At 40.7% G+C, this 25,835-nt stretch overlaps 2 long non-coding RNA genes across 2 annotated transcripts in view; both read right to left on the bottom strand.

Moving 5' to 3' along the window:
* Positions 1-25,835, bottom strand: part of LOC149091574 (uncharacterized) — a 178,946-nt gene that overhangs the window by 15,950 nt on the left and 137,161 nt on the right. The window lies entirely within an intron of this gene.
* LOC149091579 (uncharacterized) lies at positions 22,977-24,081 on the bottom strand. Its single transcript, XR_016196791.1, has 2 exons — positions 23,377-24,081; positions 22,977-23,317 (listed from the first exon to the last, which is right to left on the bottom strand). It is a non-coding gene; the product is annotated as an uncharacterized LOC149091579 (long non-coding RNA).

Below are 25,835 nucleotides of genomic sequence, written 5' to 3'. Positions count from 1 at the left end.
TTATATCTTCTGAGATCGACGCGTTCATACATACGGACGGACGGACGGACGGACAGACAGACGGACAGGGCCAAATCGACTCAGATTGTCGCCCTGATCAAGAATATATATACTTTGTGGGGTCTGCCACGCCTCCTTCTGCCTGTTACATACTTTTAACAAAACCATTATACCCTGATTTCCCATTTTCAATGGGTTCAGGGTATAAAAAGAAAAAAATGTAATAAATATGAATTAGTACAGAAAAAGAAAAAGTAAGGTTTTAAAATAAATTGCAAGAAAAGTTAATAATAAAACAAGTAAGAACGTTGCAGTCGGGCGCTACCGACTGCGAAATACTCATTCACAGTCCCTTTGTAAATTTAATTTAATTTGGCTTTAAAAAAAAATTAGTACAAAACAATTATGCTTTTTGATTATATTGTAGCTTTTGGTAATTTTTATCGAGTAATCGATAATTATTATATTGATCGTGCACTTTTTGAGTACAAACACTGACCAAACAACACATAGACTAGACATGTAGTACAAAGTTTTTCAACACCGAAAAATCTGCCTCTTAGGTCCTATCGAATTCGAATTTGCCTGGCTCTTCACTTTTAGGTCCAAACTTCGAAAATACACGGGTGCACAATCATTCCGCTTTATGCGCTCGACCGAGACGGTCAAATGTTGAATAAAAGATGCCTCTGTGATCGATTTTTGTTGTTGCTCTCTCGCTCTCCCTCCTTTCTGCTCTCTCAAATTTGTATATGTATGTATGCATGTGAGCACAAGCAGCAGGTCACAAAAATTGAAATTTTTCGCGTTTGACTGCCGTTTCTTCCCTTCTGTGTGAAGAGTATACCTAACTCTTCAAACCGTTTGCCAACCTTGTACAAAAAATTTGCGTTTTCGTTATTATTTGTGAGAAGGGTATGAAAGCGTTGGTGGTCCTAATAAAAAAGTTTTCGCGACGAGCGTGCACACGCACACCACAGTCCCTTCCTACATGTATGAGCATTAGTTTGCCTGTGTGCGTGCGAAGGCCTTGCTGCCTGTAGTAATTTTAGGCCCTAGCATTTGAATTTGGTCGATCTTGAGGAGTGCTCGCATACATACATATGTATATGCATTTGAGTGTATGTACGCATGGGCTGTGAAGCTAACAATTATGGGAGATCACTTGTTCAAGCATTTGTATGCCTGTGGGCCTTCACATTTGCGTGTGTGTATGTGCATGTGTATGCATGAGACATGAACTTTGGCGTGTGCCTACCTCAACTTGACCGATTCTAGTTCGAATTAAAGAGGCGCGCTTGTATGTAGGTAGCTGACTAACTAAAGTGACAAGTGCACTTGCCAATAATTTGTATAAGTTATTTTACTTTCATGATTTTATGACACCTTGACCTGTATACATATGTATGAAAATATGCTTACTTTAATAAATGTAAAGTTAATCTGTATATGTACATACATATGTACTTATGTATGTACATATATGCACAGGTGCAAGGGTGCTTAATGAGGTACATTTTTTTCAAATTCATTCCACGATCATTGAAATGAAATCAAGTGCTTAAATATAAGCGCGAGTTACCTGCCAGTTACTATACTACACACATGCTTACTTATGTACATATGTATGTGAATGAGTTACTCGCCGGTCACAGTGCCACAAAGTATACATATGTACATATGTACATACATATGTATATATTTTAGATTCGGGCTACGATAATATACATACATATGTATGTATGTATGTACAAAAGATAGCACGACGAAATCAGTGCGCTGCAGAAACTCAATCGAAATTGTCCCGTTCTATGCACTTTGTGTTTTTTGTCCTACTCTCTCTCACACACTCTTCTCTCTCTCTTTCTCTCTATGGGCTCTCAAATCATCAAGCTCAACATCGCACAATTGAAATTTTTTCCCTTTTGAGTGAAGAGTACACCAACATTTTAAAAGCGTTTGCCACGCCCATGCAAGCAAACTGTAAGGGTTTCGTTGATTATTTCTGGGAAGGGTATGCAAGTTTTGATGCACACAAAGAATATGATTTCGCGACGAGCATGCACACACACATTTACAATATGTTCGTAAATCGTCCGTTGTAGTCCCGGTTTATACATATGTATTTGCCATTATGATTGTGTTAGTGTGGGAAACGATTCTTAGTGAAAATTTCTTACTGCCTGTGGTATATTGTAAGTGTGTATGTTCATAATACGTGAGCATTGGCGTGTGCCTGCCACGGGCTTTTAATTGTGCGACCAATTTGGATTAAATCTGCAAACGGGAGTGTTAAACGACCTTTTAATTAAATTTGTTTTTATTGATTTGTTTTTATATATACATATATTAAATGTTATGTTTTATATTTTTTATATATTTATTAAATTAATGAAATAATATTAAACAAATTCCTATTTTAAACAATTATTTTTATGAATTGATGACTTCGATAGGCAAGCATACGATCATATCCACATACAAAATAAAAGGTGCTTAAATACAAGCGCGCCTCTTCAATTCAAACCCTAAATCGGTCAATTCTAAGTTGAGGTAGGCACACGCCAAAGTTCATGTCTCATTCATACACATGCACATACACACACGCAAATGTAAAGGCCCACAGGCATACAAATGCTTCTACAAGTGATCTCCCATAATTGCTAGCTTCACAGCCCATGCGTACATACACTCAAATGCATATACATATGTATGTATGCGAGCACTCCTCAAGATCGACCAAATTCAAATGCTAGGGCCTAAAATTGCTACAGGCAGCAAGGCCTTCGCACGCACACAGGCAAACTAATGCTCATACATGTAGGAAGGGACTGTGGTGTGCGTGTGCACGCTCGTCGCGAAAACTTTTTTATTAGGACCACCAACGCTTTCATACCCTTCTCACAAATAATAACGAAAACGCAAATTTTTTGTACAAGGTTGGCAAACGGTTTGAAGAGTTAGGTATACTCTTCACACAGAAGGGAAGAAACGGCAGTCAAACGCGAAAAATTTCAATTTTTGTGACCTGCTGCTTGTGCTCACATGCATACATACATATACAAATTTGAGAGAGCAGAAAGGAGGGAGAGCGAGAGAGCAACAACAAAAATCGATCACAGAGGCATCTTTTATTCAACATTTGACCGTCTCGGTCGAGCGCATAAAGCGGAATGATTGTGCACCCGTGTATTTTCGAAGTTTGGACCTAAAAGTGAAGAGCCAGGCAAATTCGAATTCGATAGGACCTAAGAGGCAGATTTTTCGGTGTTGAAAAACTTTGTACTACATGTCTAGTCTATGTGTTGTTTGGTCAGTGGTACAAATGTATGGTCATTTTCGTTCGGTCACACCTATTGCAGATTCTTTAGCGTTTGCTTACATTACAAGAGCGCGCTTTTTAGCATTCTAAGAATTGCGATTGATTTCTGGATTTTCTAGCTGTTATTGTATACATATTGTATGTACACATAAATGCATACTCTAGCGTTGAAATGAGACTGATTTGTTTTTGCTATGTTCTTGAATTTACCATCCGCTACTCTCATAACAAGAATCCTATTTTTGCATTTCATTTTAATTACTATTGTTGACAGTAGGCGGTAGCGCTGTCGGCAAAGGCGCCGGCTAAATTTGTTTTTGTTATTTTGACAAACATGGCTAGGGTGCGAGTTCAAATCCCGCGGAAAACTCTTTTTTGTAAATTGAAAATTTTGTTATTTTAGCTTCTTTTATATTTTTTAATTATTTAAATTTTATTTTTAAATTTTATAAAAATGTTTCCTTCCGTGTTATCAATGCCTATTAAGCCTATTTGTATATACATGTACATACATAGATAGCTCAAGCATATAAAGGTCGCAATTTGATACTACAAATGCCGATTGCCATGCCCCTAGAGGCCATAGACACCTCATTTTTGGCCAGTTCTTAGAAAGAGCTAACGGTAACGTAAATGCGAAATTTGAATGGTTACGCTCAAAAAATGTGAAAATTACAGGGTATTTTTCGATATGCCACGCCCCCAAAAAGGCGTGACAATTATTTTTGGGACATCGATAGAGGACGTTACCAGTAACTCAACTATCCAAATTTGAAGCTTCTAGCTCTTAAACTGTAGGAGATATAAAGTTTTGCGGTTTGCCACGCCCCCTTTGGGCGGACATATACCCACTATAGCTTGTTGGACTTGGGAGGTCAACTCGCGTATATATACCAAATTACAAGTCTCTAGCATCAATAGTGCCTAAAATATAGCCAAATTTGAAAAATTACTATATCTTCAGGTCCGATTTGCCACGCCCACAGTAGGCGTAGACATAAAATTTTTCCATCAGTCATTATAGAATTATAGCATTAGCTCACGTGCGAAATTTCAACGTTCTAGCTTTAGAACTTTAGGAGATACAGTTTTATCTGATTTGCCACGCCCCCAATGGGCGTAGATATATCCACCATAGCTTTTTGGACTTTCTAGCTCTTCAACTAACATGATTTCTGGTATATCGGAAAATGCATTTTCCGGAAAATTTTAACACTTTATAAATCGGAGCTATACACGAGTATGTGTTCCGAATTTCAAGTCTCTAGCTTCAATAGCGGCGAAATGAACTGAGTTCATACGGACAGACGGACGGACGGACAGACGGACGGACAGCAAGACGGACATTGCACAAAACCAATATACTAATTCACTTCGTGAATAAGTATAAAAAAAATAAGTAAATAAATAAGAATAGTAAAAAGAGTAAAGGAATAGCACAGAATAGAATATAGGATAGAATTGAGAAATCACTACACAATTAGCTCTAAGGAAAAAACGTGATAATATTTATTAAAATTAACACTAAGAACATGAAACGCACTGTGCAAGGAATAATCCCTAGTGCACACCGGTAAATGAAGCGGACGATAGTGTCTAGTTGTTCGGGACGGAACCGAAAAGTTTAGACGACCCAATAAAGAGGACGAATCAATATCACCACTAATCAATTTATGCAGAAAAACAATTCCTAAAATTGTTCTGCGATTGGTTAGCGATGGAAGATCAATCAGCTGGAGCCTACTATGATAAGACGGTAATCGTAAATTACTGTCTCATTGAAGGTCTCTTAAGGCAAAGAGAAGAAACTGTTTTTGGACCGATTCGATGCGATCCTGATGCAGTTTATGCTGCGGAGACCAAACAACAGAGCAATACTCTAAGATGGGACGCACAAGCGACGTAAATAAGCGCTTGGTGATAAAAGGATCTTTAAATTCCTCGGACCAACGTTTAATAAAGCCAAGCACACTTTTTGCTTCATTAATGATGGTAGAAATATGAAGATTAGAATTTAGTTTACAATCGAAAGAAACACCAAGATCTTTGATTGTGTGAATGCGTCTTTAGGAAATATTGCTAATTTTATAATCAACAATTAGAGGAACGGTATACATCATTGTCATTGTCATTGTCATACACTTTGAGCAATTTAAGTCCAGCTGGTTTGCCACACACCAAAGTTGAAATGCAGTTAGGTCATCTTGAAGGTGATGATGTCCATTTGCACTGGAGTATGGAAGGCAAAGTTTTACATCGTCAGCATACATAAATATAGTAGAATACGAGATACAACTAGGAATGTCATTTATAACAAGTAAGAAAGCTCTAGTCGAGACTGCTCGACTACGAGATCCCCTGAACCCTGCAAGCAACTAATATTTCAATAATAATATGCAAACATACACATACAAACAAACACAGGAGATATAATTTTTTAACTGACTTTCGATAAGGTTTTTTATCGATAAAAAAATATCGGAATGAGTTATCGTTTTTTAGTGATAAACTCGATATGCGCGCGATATATACGGACATTTTAAAAAAAAGTTTAAGTCTCTAGCTCTTATATCTTCTGAGATCGACGCGTTCATACATACGGACGGACGGACGGACGGACAGGGCCAAATCGACTCAGCTTGTCGCCCTGATCAAGAATATATATACTTTGTGGGGTCTGCCACGCCTCCTTCTGCCTGTTACATACTTTTAACAAAACCATTATACCCTGATTTCCCATTTTCAATGGGTTCAGGGTATAAAAAGGGAAAAGAGTAATGGCTACCCTGAGGTACACCAGACGAAACAAAGATAACTTTAGACATAGCTGTCCTGAGCAGGACTCTTTGGGTTCTACCAATTAAATAGGATGAAATCCAAGATACAAGTCTAGGCGAAAATCCTAAGCGTTCAAGCTTAAGAATTAGTATGTGATGATGTACTGAGTCAAATGCTTTACTAAAGTCAGTATAAATAACATCCGTTTGCATTTTTTTAGAAAAACCATCATTGACAAGCGAAGTGAATTCAAGTAAATTAGTGGACGTTGATCGATTTTGAACAAAACCATGTTGAGATGGTTGAATAATCGATTTGCAAAAATGCTGCAAGGCCGATGTTATAATTTTCTCAAATAACTTCGGAATGACAGAAAATTTCGCAATGCCTCTATAGTTGGAAATATCAGATCTTCCACCTTTTTTGTATAAGGGAATGATGAAAGATTCTTTCCAAATTGAAGGGAACACAGAAGTATCCAAAAACAAGTTAAACAATTTTAGTAATTGTGACTGAAGAGAAACACTGCACTCTTTAATCACACAACTAGGAATATTATCGGCACCGGAAAAAGAATGATGATTTCAACGTCCTAATGGCCGCAGCCAGAGAGGCTGCAGTAACTTTAGGAATATTTATAGACCCATATTCAGAAAGAGGATATGGATATGAGTTGTAGAGATTAGCAGAAGAATAAGTTGATTGAAAAAAATCAGCAAATAGATCAGAGGAATCAAATTTACAAATGAATAAAATTTCTTGGGATCACGAGCAAACTGACGTTTGCAACGTATAAGATAATTCTCATAACAGCTAGAATTTAAAAGATTGAAGTTTGACTTGGCAATGGAAAATTTGGACCAATCAACACTTGAACCAGACTTTTTATAATTTTTAAAACATTTAGTTTTAATGTTTCTCAAGTTCAAAAGAGTCTTGGTAAACCAAGGTGGCTTATTTGAAACTGGCGAAATACGGCAGAGAGGGACACAAACATCCAGAATAGAGTTTAAGGTATTAAAAAAACGATGCTGCCAAATTAATATCATTCGACTCATATAAAGTAGACCAGTCTGTTGAATTAATTAATTCATTAAGTATAATTGGGATGATTAGCGACAGCTAATAATACTTCTAAAGTGGGGTGATGTATATCCTCAGGTATACAGAATGGAGTCGATCTCACGACATTAAAGAGCGAATCGTGATTAGTAAACACCAAATCAAGTGTGCGATTTAGCAGATACTGCCTCACAGGTCGTATCAGATGAAAGCCTGGATAAGAAAACTTGCTTTCGAGGAGAAACGACTGATAAGGATATGCCGGGAGTGGCTGAATTATTAACACTCATGGCTTGAACAGCAATTGGAGAAGATTCCAATTTTTGAACAGAAACCTGAGTATCAATAGCAGCCTCAACAGAAGAACCAATAGCTTCAGGAACAGGTGATATAGGATCGAGCGAATTAGGAGCGGATGACAAAACTGAAGCGCAAGGTGAGGGAGGGGCAAGCGAATTAGGTGACGGTGTTGGTACAGAGGGAGGTACACACAACGATAAAGACTCCAAATGAGATAGGGGACTCTCGAAATTAAACTGGGTTAGTATTTCTTCAGCAGCAGCCATATCACTGGATAACTGCTTAGAAATCTTTTTCAGTTTTAAAAACTGAGCCCTAACAGCGCTGTACATTTTAGATAAGTTGATCTGTCTTTCTAAACAAATCGGACAAGACCAGCGTACACCCCCACTACCAATTTTTACCGTGGACATAATCTTGTCATAATCACGGCCAGTGAGACCTGCACATTTAATATGCGTCATATGATCGCACAACCAGCAATTGACAAATTGCGTTTGTGCAGAGTCCACTGCCTGCCTGAACGTACAAGATTTTTTGCAGCAGCTCATATTGGCAATTGGGATCACAGTAGAAATTAAAGAAAAGCAGCAGAAAGAAAAACAAAGAGAGTAAAATATGCTGACAGAGCGAGTCCAACAACAATCAGCCGTTGAAGAGCAGAACGAATGATTATGTTGAGAGAGATAGTCAACAACAAAAACAGCCGTTACAGAGCGTAACGAAAGAAACACTGAGAGTTATTTGCACAGCACGACGACCAAAATCGAGAGAGCAAGTAAGTTCACACTCACACTAACTAACGTGTAAAAAGTAAAGACAGGGAGCAAAGTGCAAACTAAATGTAAATACGACGCTGCACCAAACTTCAACAAGATTAAAAAGCAATTTTAAAAGAAAACACAGCAAACCACGGATCAAAACTTGCAAAGGAATATTTAAACAAACCGACCGCAGTTATGTGAACAATTAATAAAAATGATTAATTAAAAAAATCATTACTTTAGCGGAAAATATTTGGAATAAAAGCAGTGATATTTTCTTTTTTGCCACATCCAAATTGAATCAAGACTCTTTAGAAAATTTATTTTATTTGAGTTAGAAGTCGGGGAGCAACTAACACAAACCCAACCATTTTTGAATTTAATACCATTCTTTCTTAAATGCTTTCTATGAAAATTCTGACATCTGCTTCTATTCCTGAAATATAAATTCCAGATAAAGATCTTATGTTAGCTAATATAATAAAGGATAGCGAATCCAACCTATCAATATTTCATGAGCAGTGTGCCACGAATCTTTTAAACCAGCAGATGAAATGCAATGTTCATCAGAGTATTTGATACTCAATAAAAACGTCCATTATATTAGCCAATATCTCAAGTTGAAAGGCCCTTCTGACAATTTTTAGGAGCTAATAATACTTCACTTCGAAATATTCAAAAAAAAATTTCGATAAGAAGTCATTCATAGCAAAACTTAAAGAAAAAATTGTTTTGCACTGTATGCACGCTACAGCCAAGTCTATCTCACATAATGAATGGTTTTCCCCTACCCACCCTTGATTTGACCATCGAAAATTCTTGCTCAATCAGTTTGTGTTAATTTTAATCCGAAAAAATTGTAAATGGCTTACATATAGCATAGTTAATAAACCTGGTAAGTAAATCCAAATTAAAAATTATTCGATAATAATACATTTAAATAAATAAATCAAAAACACAAAATATAACATTTTTTCATTTATTTAGTATTAACGTTTATGACATCTAACGGATGCATCTTTTTCAAAGGGTCAATTTGGGCTGTTTACGTATGCAATATTTGCAAAAAGGGTCAATTTGACCTGTATATGAACATACATATACATCTTTTTAAGGGATAAATTGACCTGTACCTGTATGCACAAGTGAAAGGGTTAAAAAATCGCATCCCATGTGCCCCACTAGGATTAAACAGGTACTAAATATTAAAAAATCATTCTGATAGGCAAACCCACGATCATTGAAATAAAATCAGGTACTTAAATATAAGCGCGATTCTGCAATGCGAACCCAAAATCGTTCAGACAATTCCAAGTTGAGGTAGGCACACGCCCATGTAAAGGCACATAGGCATACAATTGATACTACAAGTGATATCCCACAATTGTGGGCATCGCGTCCCCTGCGTACACACAATCTTACATACATATGTGTGTACATATATAAGATCAACCAAATGCAAATGCTGGGACCTAAAATTGCTACAGGCAGCAAGAGCTACACACACAGGCAAACAAATGCTCATAATACATGTACGTGCACATTCGTCGCGAAAGCATTTTCATCATGAGCACCAACGCTTTTATACCTTTCCCACAAATAATATCGAAAACACATATACATATTTTGTGCGAGCTTGGCAAACGGTTTAAAGAGTTCGGTATACTCTTCACACAGAAGGGAAGGCATGGGCTCTTGCTGCGAAGAAATTTCAATTTTCGTGAGCTGCTGCTTGTGCTCACTTGCATACATACACATACATAGTTGAGAAAGCAAAGAGCACCGAGAGAAAGAGCAAGGGAAACATTGAGCACAGAGGGATATTTTGTTCAACCATCGACCATCTCGGTCGAGCGCATGAAGCAGAATGATTGTGCTTTCAAATATTTTCGTTGCCTGAACCTAAAAGTGAGGAGCCGAGCAAATACGAAGTTGTGTGGGTCGTAAAGTCCAAAAAATCGTGTGCAAAACACTACCTTAGCCTGGGACAGCTCGACTTCTCATTCGCTCGACTCTGCGGAGCTCCATCATCACTGTGGCCGCGAAGGTGCTTGTTTGTTCCCAAGCTTCCTCCGATTCCAGCATGGTGTTGACAATGTTGTCCGCTCTGATGGAGCGGCCCACGACGCCTCTCCTCCAGGAACCGTCCACATTCGAAAAGAATGTGGTTGGCGTCTTCCACGTGCCCTCGCTCGCACCAGGGGCACTCGTCAGATTCCTCGTGGCCGAAGCGCTTCAAATAGCTCCGAAAGCATCCATGTCCCGAGAGGATCTGCGTAAGGTAGAAGTTTACCTCGCCGTGCTTGCGGTTGACCCATGGTTCAAGCTCCGGGATGAGCTTGTGCGTCCACCGCCCTTTAGCTGAGCTATTCCACTTCCTTTGCCATCGTGCAATGCTGTTCGCCCTGATAGCGTTGGGTCGCGCAGGCGCGTGCGAATTTCGCTCCACGGCTTCGGCGACCAATTACTCCAGCGGTAACATACCAGCTATGACGAGCGCCGCATCATCGGAGATAGTCCTGAAAGCGAAGCTGACTCTGATTGCGCTCAGTCTGTAGATCGCGCAAATGCCCCGGCTGTAGCTCGGCGTTGCCATCGCTCTTGCCCATATGGGCGCAGCGTAGAGGATGACGGACCTAATGACGCTCATTAGAAGGAGACGTCGTTGCTGTTTAGGTCCCCGCGTGTTAAGCATAATTCTCGAGAGAGCTCTACAAGAATCAGCTGCCTTTTTTTGCACATACTCTAAGTGCTCGCGGAAAGTTAATCTTGTGTCTATCATGACACCAAGATACTTTATCGCCCTCTTTGACGCAATGGTGACGCTGCCGATCTTTATATTGGCAGTTTCCACTCTTTTGCGACTGCTGACTAGGACAACTTCAGTTTTGTGTGCCGCTAGCTCGAGCCCAGCTCCAGTCAACCAGCTTCGTATGCGATTGATACTTTCGCTGCACATATCCTCTGTATCTTTGAGTTCCTTTCCTATGGCTACGACAGCTACATCATCAGCAAAGCCGATGGTGTGCGCACCTGTTGGTAGTTCCAAGCGCAGTACGCCGTCGTACATGATATTCCATAGGAGAGGCCCCAGCACTGAGCCTTGGGGTACTCCAGCTGACACTGTATGAGTTTGGGGACCCTCACTCGTATTGTATACCAGTGTTCTTCCTCTGAAGTAACTCTTTATTGTTTCTTTAAGATATTTAGGGAAATTATATTGTGACAGCGCATTCAGTATCATATCCCAACTAGCTGTATTGAAGGCATTCTTTACGTCCAGGGTCGCAATAATGCAGTATTGCTTCGTCCCATGCTTTCATCTTGTGCCATGAATGGCGGAGGTGGCCAGACCAACAACTTTGTTTAGCGCATCCGTTGTTGACCGGGCCTTCCGGAATCCAAATTGGTTTGGTGACAGGCCTCCGGCGCTAGTAATCGCAGTCTCCAGTCTGGAGCAGATCAATTTCTCAAACACCTTTCCCATGGTGTCTAAGAGGCAGATCGGTCTGTATGAGGATGGCTCATCTGGTGGTTTGCCAGCCTTGGGTAGCAACACCAGGTTCCATTCCATTTGCCGGGAACGTCTCTTGTATTAAACATTCGTTGAATAATTCAGCGAACGTATTAGGGTGCAAGGCGAGGGCTAGCTTTAGCGCACGATTTGGCATCCCGTCCGGCCCTGGAGCAGTGTTGGTTCTAAGACCCCGGAGAGTTAATATAATTTCTTCCTCTGTGACTAAAACAATTTCAGTGCTCATTGAGCCCTGATCAGCAGACTCGGACCGAGGGGCGTGAATGGAGCTTAAACTTTCTGGAAAGAGCGTTTCCACAATCGTTTTAAGCTCCAGACGATCCGTAGGCTGCACCTGTCTACCTGCGTATAGTCTTTTAACTACTATCTTATATGCCCTGCCCCAAGGGTCATATTCGGCTGAGTCGCACAACTCTAAAAAACATTCTCTTTTGCTTGCCCGAATGGCCCTCTTCAACTGTCTTCTAGCTGCCTGGTAAGCTAATTGTCTTTCTAAAAACGTAGACCTACCGCGAGCCCGTTGGTAGCTTCTTCTCGCCTGGATGCATTTGCGACGAATGTCACCTATTTGTGCATTCCACCAATACGTAGGCTCTTGTTGTCGCGTGAACTGCTTGCGGCGTAGCATACTGCTATTGCAGGCACTCTGTATTTGGGCTACCATTTGGCATGCTCTGGCCTCAGCATTACCAATTGTGCCCAGAGACTGAATGGCCTCAGAAAAGACCGCGGGATCAAAAGTATCTAGCCGATACGACTCCCTCCACAAGGGTGACGCCCTGGCAGGTGGCTCACCTATTGTGAATAGAAGTGTCGTATGATCGCTGCCCGTATAGCTATCGCAATGGCTCCATGTTGCTCCCCGAAAGAGGGATAAAGTGACAAAAGTAATGTCGATGACAGATCCGTATCCCGCCCGAATGAAGGTGTACTCGTGCCCAGTGTTGAGCAGTGCAACATCTAGTGTTGCGACGATCTCCAGTAGGATACGACCTCTGGCATTTGTTGTGAGGCTACCCCATTCTAACGCCCAGGAGTTAAAATCTCCAGCTATAATGGCCTTCCGACCCCTAGCATCCTCGGCAAGCTCGTCGAGCACCGTCGTGAATTCACTGAGCTGCATGCTGGGGGCCAGATAGCAACTGTAAAGCCATAAGTTGCCATATCGGCCGCGTACGAACCCATTGAATGACTTAACGTTCGAAAGTACGTTCGTTGAGTTGCCGCATACCCACAACGCAGCTTTGCCATTAACGTCAGTTGACCATGTCCTAGGGCAGCTGGTTATACAGTGGTGGGGCTCACTGAGAAATGCTACGTCTATACATTTTTCCCTAACGGTCTGCTCAAGAAGGTCTTGGGCAGCAATACAATGATTTAGGTTAAGCTGCAAGAACCTTAACATTTCATTTTACGAGCAGCTTCACGGTAAGATGGGCACTTGAAGCTGCCTGCTGAATGGTCCGTCTGCTTTTCACCTTTCCGGATGCAGAGGCTACATTTTGGTGGCTTAGTGCATGCTTTTGCACTGTGACCCATCTCTCCACACCTGAAACAGGCGCCCTTTAGGTCACAGTCGCTGCGACAGTTTGCTGCCATATGACCGTAATCGAGGCACTTGAAACAGCGTTTAGGCTGTTCCACGGCTCGAATACGGCATACTACCCATCCTATTCTAATTTTGGACAGCTCGAGCAGAGCTTTAGCTTTCCCAATTGGAAGAGCAACCGTAGCTCTTTGCTGTCCACCAAAAGCTGGCCGAAGCGATTTGATACCCTCAATGGGGAGTGAGCTATCCTTCAACTCCACCCTGATTGCCTCCAAGATCTCCTCTTTACTTGCTAACTCATCTAGGTCGCGAATCTCAATTTGAGCCGATTCGGTAAGTGTTTTAACTACCGCTCGGTCACCCAAGGCTTTGCCTACAGCTTCGTGCAGAGCCTCAGCGCTATGCTCCGGCTTCCTACTCAGTTGCAACAAAAGGTCCCCCTTAGCGGTCTTCCTAATACCTTGGACGTCGCCACTCAGATGCTTTCAATTTGGGTCGCTCTTGACCACGCGAAGCATGTCCGCATAGCTGCAACCACCTACACCTGAGACCGCGAAGGCGTCGCTTCTGGAACGTTTTTGCAGCGGCTTGCGTCCCTTAACAACCGTCCAGCTGTTCGAATTCGTCTGTCGATCTACCTGGTTGGTTTTAACGGCTGCAGCCCGTAGAACCATTGGCTCTATTGGATTTGCTGCGCTTTTATTGTGCCTCGGCTTTTTCGAGGGAGTCTTCCTCTGCTCAGTGGCAACTTCCCTCGACCGCTTGGGCGTATTACTACCTACTGTAGCACTAACGCTCGCTGTTTTAGCCTTCTGAGCTACTTCTTTGACCAGCGTGGTCTGCACCTCGCAGTCTTTGACCGGTCGGTTGCAGAACGCTTCGGCCGTCTTGTGGAGACTGACCAGCCTAGCCAGCTCCTCTCTCATTAGTGCATTTATATGCCGCCAAAAACAGTGACGCTATTGCCCCCCTCTCTTGCACCACCGGATTGTACCACTGCACTATGGGTAAAAAGTCGATTTTTTTGGCATTAATTGTAAATGAAGAGCTAGGAACTTGAAATTTTAGGAATATATTATTAATATTAAAAAGGAAATTCGGATTTTTTTTTTACAATTGGGCGTGGCATTCAAATTTTCCGCCCCTTTTACATATTATATTAAATTACAAATCATTACCTGTGGGCTCAAATTATTTTTAATAACTTTTTTGTACACTTTTAGCAACTTTAAATTATATTTTTATTATATTTCATTCAACTGCAAGCAAATATTATATATTATTATATTATATATTATTATATTATATATATATATATATATATATATATATTTGAAGACTCTTAGGGATATATAAAATATATGCGATATAATTTTAAACTGAATGGTCTTCATTTTCTTCATCTAATTCAAAATTTAACTCTAAATTTTTATCGTCTATGTTTTGATCTTCATTTTCCTCATCCTCATCCTCATTTTCGTCTTCATTTTCTTCTTCAACTAAGGTTGGCTCCATTAAGCCTTCAAATGTTGCTGGTAATTGAAAATTGGGATCTTCCAAAAGTTCAATAACTTCTTTTGGGATTTTTTTTTTTTCTTGTTTTTCTTTTTGCGTTCTTTTAAACTGAGTGAAGAGAGAAGTGGATCAGATGAGTCTAAAGCCCTATTAAATATATCAGTTAAATTCTCTAATCGGCTACATTTCCTGGCGTGAGATTTCCTATCATTTCTATACAGCTTATTCCGGGATTCAGACGCGTTTTCTCCTAATATGCCAACAGGAATTATGCAAGTACCCATAATTTGGTATCCATGCACCAAAATTTTGTGAACATCATTGATATTTCCACTTCCATTAGGCCTGCGTTTATCCACATGAAGACCCATTTCATCCCACAGCCTCCGCTTAATTTCTTGTTTACGCAATGATACCTTTTGTTTGTCGACATCCTTAACACGCCATTTTTTAATTTCGATTCTGTACGATATTTTCAATACAAACTCAAGGAATCGAATCCAAGCATGCAGAGGGCTAATTCCATATTGCAAATTTGTAGAAGAAGTTCTAAAAATTTCCGAAGTACCGAAGTACTTTCCAAAGTACCTTCACAATCAATTATCACCCTGCCTTCAAGCCACCTAGCATGATGCATTTTAAACCTTTCCAAATTCCGGTTGCACTTTGGCAGATGCTTCTTTATATACTCTACAAATTGCTTTACTCTTTTATCAATTAGATTATTAATATTTTCGCTAATATAATTGTTAATTTTTTCAATAAGAAAGTTTTTACCGCGCCTTCTTGGCGGTTGTTGTTGGTCCATACCTCCACAAGCTCTGCACGAAAAAGCTCGTTTTTAACTGCAAATACTAATTTTTTTCCAAAAGGAACAAAAAGGAGCAAACGAGGTTAATAGATTCCGAATAATACACAACAACTGTTATATCAAACCTCTGCGAAGTGGTGTGCTGCACAAAAGTAATACTCCACGGAACACAAGTACATTTGTTAATTTTTAGCTAAAAATACACATAGACAACACACTGGACAACTGGACAACAACACAATTACAATCAAAAAGTAATAGCAATAACTTATTGTACATACCATTAGGTACGTTTTCCATTATACACTTTTTTTTGTTTATGTTTACACAAAAGCTCCACTTTAATTGCAAGTTGAACAAAATTTCCCGCGCTTTTTATATATCAAACGCAACTATGCAACAGCTGACTTTGAGTATGTGTAAAATATTAATGATAGTCGCTAAATTTAAAAAAAAATACTATTCAATCTAGTATATAGTATATATATTCAATAAATAAAAGAAAATTTTAAATTGTAAACAAAATTTTTTTTGAATAAATGCCAAAAAAATCGACTTTTTACCCATAGTGCACTGGGGTACTCCGCGAAACCGCCGCGAAGTAAGTTTTTTATTGTTTTTGTTTTGCCGTCGCTGGGTGCGTCGCGCCCACAGCAACCACGTTGTCTACAGTTCTTTCCACTTTCACAGGGGAAAACAAAGATCAAGCTATTGTCCACGGTGGATCGCGATGACATCGACCGTACTCCACGAAAACGCAACTCGAACTCTGAACTCTGTGTGTGTGTGTGTGTGTGTGTGTGTGTTTGTGTGTGTGTGTGTGTGTGTGTGTGTGTGTGTGTTTGTTTGTTTGTGTGTTTGTGTGCGAATTATTATTTAAACATCCGTTGCTTGTATGGTTCAGGGGATCTCGTAGTCGAGCAGTCTCGACTAAAGATTCCTTACTTGTTTCTTTTGAATTTTGATTTATAATGTGTGGTTTGTCTTCCTCTATTAGTTTATATATAGTGTTTTTCGTCAGTTTGCGTTATTTGACTGGTGTAGTTGTTTTAGTTTTAACTAGGGGGCGTGTTTGTAGCCTGTGTCTATTTCGAAGTCGTTTCGGTTTTTGTTGAGATTTTTTATTTGATTTATCTTGTTTGCTTGTGTGTCATATTCAGGTGTACCTGCGTATATAAATATGTCTGCTGGAGTTCTGTTCGTTGTCAAATGTTTTGTCTTATGGTTTCGAATTTCTTCTTTTTGTTTTCTATGTCGGATTCTATATTAATAATTCTTAGTTTTTCGTTAATTGTTCGGTGAAATCTTCCTATGTCGAAATTACCGTTTTTGCTAGTAGTGATATCGATTTTTACTTTTTCGGATTGTAAGCAAGCTTGGAGAGCTGCGCATATAAATGCTGAATCTTTGTCTGCTTTGATTTCGATGGGTTTTCCCATGTCATTGAAAATTTTTATGATTGCTCTTTTAGTTTCGAGCCAATCACGACTGTTGACTTCTACTAACCCTCCGTATTTCGAATATATGTCAATGCAATATATGCAATGCAACAATTATTTGTTGTGGATTAAATAAAAGTCCATGACGTATTTGTTTCTTGGATTGTATACTTCTGGAGTGATTTCGAAAGTCAGTTTTGTGTTTCTGTTTTCAGTTTTAGATAGACTACAAATTTCGCATTCGTTAATGATATTTTGTATTAGCTTTAGGTGATCTGGAAGTAATATTTTTCTCTGAACCAGTTAGTCGTTTTTGTAATACCGGGGTGGAGTAATTTCTTGTGATTTCAAATGATTATTTCTTTAAATTCCGCAAAAGTGAAGATATCTTGAAATTTTTATGAAATTCTTAATTTTTTCGTTTTACTATCGGGATTTATAATTTCAGCGTAAGCTTAAATCTGAGAGGTGATGAAAGTATAAGGCATTATTCTTATTAGATACTGCGGTGTGTAAACTCAAATTATATTAGTAGCCATTGCCCACTACAGGCTTCACGTCGTTGTAGTCGGAGAAAAAAATGGATGCCAGGTTGGAGGACGAGCTGCAAACTTTCGCGCGCCGTTCCTCGTTTCAGCGATCACCGCAGCAACAACAGAGGGCGCTGCCGCAGACGTCGACCTTTAATCAGTCCCCAATGGCTGAGTGCCAGGCACCCAACTCACTAAAAGAAGCGTTAGCCCCAATAGGAGTTACGTTAGAGGGCTTGACTGCCTTATTTGCCTTATTTGGGGTCAGCGGCATATTAATGCCCTAATAAGAGAGGAGCTGGCTAGGCTGGTCAATCTCAAGACGGCCGAAAAGCTCTGCAACCGACCGGTTAAAAACTGCGAGGTGCAGACCATGCCGCTCCAGAAAGTAGTGGAGAAAGCGAGCACTAGCGCGATCTTAGGTAGCAGTACGCCAAAGCGGTCGAGGGAAGCTGTCAACGATCAGAGGAAAACACCCTCGAAAAAGCCGAGGTCCAATAAAGGCGCAGTGAACTCAAAAGAACCAATGGCTCTACGGGCTACAGCTCAGGCAGGTCGACAGACGAACCCGAAAAGCTGGACAGTCGTTAAAGGACGCAAGCCCATCCGAAAACGACCCAGAAGTGACGCAATCGAGATTTCAGGCGTGGGTGGTTGCAGCTATGCGGACATGCTTCGTGTAGTCAAGACCGACCCAAATCTAAAGCTTCGACCGGCTTTTGGTGGACAGTAAAGAGCTACAGTTGCCCTTCCAATTGGAAAAGCCAAAACTCAGCTTGAGCTGTCCAAAATCAGAATTGGATGGGTTGTATGCCGTATCCGCGCCGTGGATCAGCCTAAACGCTGTTTCAAGTGCCTTGATTACGGTCATATGGCAGCAAACTGTGGAAGCGACTGTGACCTAAAGGGCGCCTGTTTCAGGTGTGGAGAGATGGGTCACAGTGCAAAAGCATGCACTAAGCCACCAAAATGTAGCCTCTGCATCCGGAAAGGTGAAAAGCAGACGCACCATTCAGCAGGCAGCTTCAAGTGCCCATCCTACCGTGAAGCTGCTCGTACAATGAAATGTTAATGTTCTTGCAGCTTAACTTAAATCATTGTATTGCTGCCCAAGACCTTCTAGAGCAGACCATTAGGGAAAAATGTATAGACGTAGCATTTCTCAGAGAGCCTCACCACTGTAGAACCAGCCGCCCTAGGACATGGGCAACAGATGCTATTGGCAAAGCGGTGTTGTGAGTATGTGGCAACACAACGAATGTTCTTTCGAATGTTAAGTCATTTAATGGGTTCGTACGTGGCCAATACGGTAGCCTATGGCTCTACAGCTACTACCTGACCCCCAGCATGCAGCTCAGTGATTTCACAACGGCGCTTGACGAGCTTGCCGAAGATGCTAGGGATCGGAAGGCCATTATAGCAGGAGATTTTAACTCATGGGCGTTAGAATGGGGTAGCCACACAACAAATGTCAGAGGCCGTATCCTTCCGGAGATTTTCGCGACACTAGATGTTGCACTGCTCAACACTGGCCATGAGTTCACCTTCAGTCGGGCTGGATCTGTAATTGACATTACTTTTGTCACTTCATCCCTCGTTCGGGAAGCAACATGGAGCCCCTGCGATAGCTAAACGGGCAGCGATCATACGGCACTTCTGTTCACAATAGGAGAGCCACCTGCCAGGGCGTTTTTCCAGAAAGATTAATTGCAAATCAGGGCTCAACGAGCACTCAAATTGTTTTAGATACAGAAGAGAAGAAGAAAATCTTAATTGCTCTCAGAGGTCTTAGAACCAACACAGCTCCAGAGCCGGACGGGATCTCGAATCGTGCGCTAAAGCTAGCCCTCGCCTTGCACCCTAGTACGTTCGCCGAATGCTTACTACAAGAGACGTTCCCTACAAAATGGAAGACCCAGAACCTGGTATTGCTACCCAAGGCTGGCAAACCACCAGACGAGCCATCTTCATACAGACCGATCTGCCTCTTAGACACCATAGGAAAGGTGTTTGAAAAATTGATCTGCTCTAGACTGGAGACTGCTATTGCTAGCGCCGGAGGCCTATCACTAAATCAATTTGGATTCCGGAAGGCCCGGTCAACAACAGATGCTCTAGAAAAAGTTGTTGGGTTGGCAACTTCCGCCATCCAAGGCACCAGATGGAGGCACGGGACGAAGCAATACTGCATCATCGCGACCCTGGATGTTAAGAACGCCTTCAACACAGCTAGTTGGGATATGATACTGAATGCGCTGTCACAATATAATATCCCTAAATATCTAAAAGAGATAATAAAGAGTTACTTCAGAGGAAGAACACTGGTATACAACACGAGTGAGGGTCCCCAAACTCATACAGTGTCAGCTGGAGTACCCCAAGGCTCAGTGCTGGGGCCTCTCCTATGGAATATCATGTACGACGGCGTACTGCGCTTGGAAGTACCAGCAGGTGCGCACACCATTGGCTTTGCTGATGATGTGGCTGTCGTAGTCATAGGCAAGGAGCTTAAAGATACAGAGGATATGTGCAGCGAAAGTATCAATCACATACGAAGCTGGTTGACAGGAGCTGGGCTCGAGCTTGCGGCGCACAAGACGGAAGTCGTCCTAGTAAGCAGTCACAAGAAAGTGGAAACTGCCAATATAAGGATACGCAGCGTCAACATCGTATCAAAGAGGGCGATTAAGTATCTTGGCGTCATGTTAGACACAAGATTAACTTTCCGCGAGCACTTAGAATATGTGCATAAAAAGGCAGCTGATTCTTGTAGAGCTCTATCAAGAATTACGCTTAACACGCGGGGACCTAAACAGCAATGAGCGTCATTAGGTCTGTCATCCTCTATGCTGCGCCAATATGGTCAAAAGCGATGGCAACGCCGAGCTACAGCCGGGACATTTGCGCGATCTACAGACTGAGCGCAATCAGAGTCAGCTGCGCTGTCAGGACTATATCCGATGATGAGGCGCTTGTCATAGCCGGCATGGTGCCGCTGGAGTACCTGGTCGCCGAAGCCGTGGAGCGGAATTTGCACGCGCATGTGCGACACAACACTACCAGGGCGAACAGCATTGCACGATGGCAAAGGAAGTGGAATAGCTCAGCCAAAGGGCGGTGGACGCACAAGCTCATCCCGGAGCTCGAACCATGGGTTAACCGCAAACACGGCGAGGTTAACTTCTATCTTACGCAGATCCTCTCGGGCCATGGATGCTTTCGGAGCTATTTGAAGCGTTTTGGTCACGAGGAAACTGACGAGTGCCCCTCCATCAGAGCGGACAACATAGTCAACGCCATGTTGGAATCGGAGGAAGCTTGGGAACTAACAAGCACCTTCGCGGCCACAGTGATGATGAACCTGCGCAGGGTCGAGCGAATAAGAAGACGAGCTGTTCCAGGCTAAGGTAGCGCATAGTGCTTGCGAAGCAATGCTTTACGGCCGTCCCGCAAGCATCGCGCGCTATCCGAGCTAACACTCTTGCAACTTGTAGTAAAATAAGCTTGTAAATAAACGAATATATAAAAAAAAAACACACACACACACACGTATGCAGGCGATTGCGTTTGGGCAGCGCCGTAATGTTGGCAATATTATGGGAACTTATTTGTTGAATAATTCAATTTCTAGACGTAAGATCTTACTTTCAGAACGTAATCATAATGTTTAATGTATATACCGAAGCACAAGTCTCTAGTATTTGAAATACGACATACATCGATTTAGCCCTGTCCGTCTGTCTGTCCGTCCGCCGGTCCGTCTGTCCGAATGTTTGAACGCGTCGATTTCAGAAGATATAACAGCTAGAGACTTCAACTTTTTTTTTAAATGTCCGTATATATCACGCGCATATCGAGTTTATCACTAAAAAACGATAACTCCTTCCGATATTTTTTTATCGATAAAAAACCTTATCGAAGATCACTTAAATAATTATATCTCCTACATCTTTTAAGCTAGAGTATTTCTTTGTATGCGTGTGTGTGTGTGCGTGTGTGTGTGTGCTAACTATTATTGAAATATCAGTTGCTTGTAGGGTTCAGGGGATCTCGTAGTCGAGCAGTCTCGACTAGAGCTTTCTTACTTGTTTAGTGGTAAACTCGATATGCGCGCGATATATACGGTCATTTATATCTACTGAGATCGACGCGTTTATACATACGGACAGACGGACGGACGGACGGACTGACGAACAGACAGACAGACGGACAGGGCCAAATCGACTCAACTCGTCGCCCTGATCAAGAATATATGGGGGGTCTGCCACGCCTCCTTCTGCCTGTTACATACATTTTAACAAACCCATTATACCCTGATTTCCCATTTTCAATGGGTTCAGGGTATAAAAATGTCACTCAATAATACAGGAAACTTTGTGCTCAAGAATTAAGGGAATTTGTGCGTGTTCTAAAATTATATAAGAAAAAAGTCTGTGAAAAATGTGTACATAATCTCTATGTTAAGAGATGCGGGGGTTCGACTCCCTTCGCAGATCAAATAATGAAATCAAAAGTTGAAAAAGCCGACGGCAAATTTTTAGTGGGCAGTGCACTTGTGATGTGCGATGTCGGGGTTCGACTCCCTGTCGTGCGGTGATATTCAATTTGAATTTTTTTAAATGTTATATAAAATCATGCAACTAAGGTCGGCGGATAAAAAATATTGGTGGGCAGTGCATGTCAGGGGTTCGACTCCCCGCCACCCGACCCGGAACCCCGCTGATAATTGCGTACATTTTATAATCGAAAGTGGTCTCAGTTTTAATTTTAAGAGATAACCACTGCGTCAGCTTCGACCTGCAAGTGGCATTTTTTAAATTTTAAGAGAAAAAGCAAAACAAAACGAACAAGTAAGAAGACTCTAGTCGAGACTGCTCGACTAGAAGACACCCTGAACCCTCCAGTCTGATATTCCAATCACTCTGCACTTTTTTTCAGTACATATACGTATTTGATATACAAATTTTACAAATATGAGGGTAAGGGGGGTGGACATAGGGGTGGTGGGTAAATTTTAACAAAAACCGAAATTGTATAAAATTCATCTTAATATACATTTTAAATTTGGAGACTCTAGCTTGAAAGATGTAGGAGATATCATTTTCTAAGTAATCTTCGAAAGGGTTTTTTATCGATCAAAAAATATCGGAATGAGTTATCGTTTTTTAGTGATAAACGGACGGACGGACGGACGGACGGACAGACAGACGGACAGGGCTAAATTGACTCAGCTCGTCGCCCTGATCAAGAATATATATACTTTGTGGGGTCTGCCACGCCTCCTTCTGCCTGTTACATACATTTCAACAAAACCATTTACCCTGATTTCCCATTTTCAATGGGTTCAGGGTATAAAAAAAAACAATTGATGTTTACTTTTGACTAGATATTTGAATTTTATTAATATATTTAAATTTATATTAACGAAATTATATCATCAATTTCATTATTTGTTTCCTCATATTTTTCAGATGCTTTAATTAATGATAAGTACCTTACAGGTACTTATAATTAAGGACCTCGGCCCAAAATTGCGTAGCATTTTCTTTTTCCTCCCAATTTATTAAATGAATTTTTGCAAATTGAGCAACAATTTCACCAATATTTGAGTAGTTTTCCAACAAAGAAATTATCTCAGTCTTATTTGCACGTAGCATATTGTCTACGGAGAGAACTTCCATTTTTCTCAATATGTCAAAATTGTTAGGAAGTCTGAAATTGAACCGTGGATTAAAAATATATTATTTTATTAAATTAAAATATAAGCCTACCTCTCTCGCAGTTGGATGATTAATGTCATTATAAAATCTTTTTTTTTCAATTTTTACGTCTGGTGAAATTATCATTGACTTTAGCGAATTTATGACACTTATGATTTCGTTAAGGAGTTTCGTCGATTCCACTTTTTCGCTTAGAAAATGTTTATTTAAACTTTGCATATTTTTTAGTATGGGCTTTAAAAATATTAAATAGATCTTATTTTTGCATTGTATGATGCATGCAAAATTTGTGCCTTGTGGCAGTTTTCGTTTGTCGCTGCTAAGGCAAAATGCAACTTAAGTGCGTCCCACTGCTGCTCGATCCTTGATACTGCAGCTCCAATGGAAAGCCACCTTGTATCAGAAACTTTGGGAATTTAAAGGGTGCCTGAATAAATGCAAAAAACCTATCAGTATACCAAAATACAATGCTATAAAAACCAAACGGATTAGTCTACTTACAAATCATTGGGACAAGCATGAAAATTAAACGTTATTACATATAAACATTTTCTTTGGACGTACACGATTGACAATGAAACTATACACAAACACAGATCCATATATACCTGCCCATTATTTAAGCACTCATATATTTTTTTGTATGTTATTTGCCGGTGAGAACTTTTAGCAAACCAGGAGTATGTGTTGGCAATAAGAGACTCCAAATGGTTTGGAAAATGTTTTTTCCTTGAATGGCCTACAGCCACACACTCCAGTCATGACGCTAGCATTATCTGTCCCGACCCCTATTAAATTGCCAACATCAAACTTTAAATTACCAACTCCATTTTAACAGCCCCTGCAATAGTAACTGCGTCACCATCCTCAATAGGTATCAAACTTAAAAAGTTCGTAACTAAACATTTATTATGCACACTAAATTTGGAGGCTCCTATGTCCATCCGCAAATCTTCATTAAAGTGCAATGCCAATACATTGTGTATTATTTGCGTACACTTTGTTCGCTTTAACTTTATGTTGACAGCGGCGGTACACGTATTAATCTGTTCGACACACATTTGAGACAAATGGTCGATAGGTTCTATAACCGAGTGCTTAGCAATATATAAGCAATGTGCAGCCTCCTGCTCCTCCGTTTTAGATGACTTGCTAACAAAAGGTATTCTGTTGGTTTGTGCCATGCCTTCACTAGATGCAATGTGTTTCTTTGCGGCAGCATGCTGCCGTAATTCGCACAAATTGGCCCCAATAGTTGCTTTAAAAAAACAGCAGTACGCTTTTATAGGGTCAGTTGGCACCATACATGTATACTCAAAATGGCACTACCAAAAAAAGTTATTATCAATTTCTCGATAAAAATGACCAAAAGCTACAAAACAATCAAAAAACAAAAATTGTTTTGTACTAAATTTTTGCAAGCCAAAATAAGCTGGCTGAAATAAGCTAGATCTCAAGCTATAAGCACTAACCAGAGAACACATAGACCGGACAAGTAGTGTAAAGTATTTTGCACACTTTTTTTTTGACGACCCACACAACTTCGCATTTGCTCGGCTCCTCACTTTTAGATTCAGGCAACGAAAATATTCGAAAGCACAATCATTCTGCTTCATGCGCTCGACCGAGATGGTCGATGGTTGAACAAAAGATCCCTCTGTGCTCAATGTTTCCTTTGCTCTCTCTCTCTCTCGGTGCTCTTTGCTCTGAGCTGCCAGCTCACGAAAATTGAAATTTCTTCGCAGCAAGCACCCATGCCCTCCCTTCTGTGTGAAGAGTAAGTATACCGAACTCTTTAAACTGTTTGCCAAGCTCGTACAAAATCTGTATATGTGTTTTCGCTATTATCTGTGGAAAGGGTATGAAAGCGTTGGTGCTCATGATGAAAATGCTTTCGCGACGAATGTGCACGCACACAGTCTCCCTTGCTACATGTACTATGAGCATTTGTATTTCTGTGTGCGTAGCTCTTGCTGCCTGTACCAATTTTAGGTCCCAGCATTTGCATTTGGTTGATCTTGAGAAGTGCGCACACTTATATACATATGTACATACATATGTATGTATGATTGTGTGTACGAAGTCTGAACGATTTAGGGTTCGAATTGCAGAGGCGCGCTTATATTTAAGTTGGTGATTAAGTAAAGTGACAAGTGCACTTGCCAATACTTTTTTTCGCTATGACCGGCGAGTAACTTATACATACATATGTATGTATGTACATATGTTTGTTGAATAGTGACTGGCGGGTAACTCGCGGTAATATTTAAACACCTGATTTCATTTCAATGATCGTGGGTTACCTATCAGAAGGTATTTAAAACAAAATGTAGTACTTTATTAAGCTCAGTATACAAAATGGGATAAGATTGTCGATTCCTTGCAGCTGTTATATATACAGGAGCAAGCAAATAAAAAAACATATAAAAAGTATTGGCAAGTGCACTTGTCACTTTACTTAATCAGCTACTTAAATATAAGCGCGCCTCTGCAATTCGAACCCAAAATCG

This window comes from Drosophila navojoa, chromosome 4 (genome assembly GCF_054131105.1).
Source record: "Drosophila navojoa isolate 15081-1374.11 chromosome 4, UAZ_NAV_1.0, whole genome shotgun sequence".
NCBI classification, from domain to species: Eukaryota; Metazoa; Arthropoda; class Insecta; order Diptera; family Drosophilidae; genus Drosophila; species Drosophila navojoa.
The sequence above is the reverse complement of the archived record's forward strand: the minus strand, read 5'-3'. Positions and strand labels throughout refer to the sequence as shown.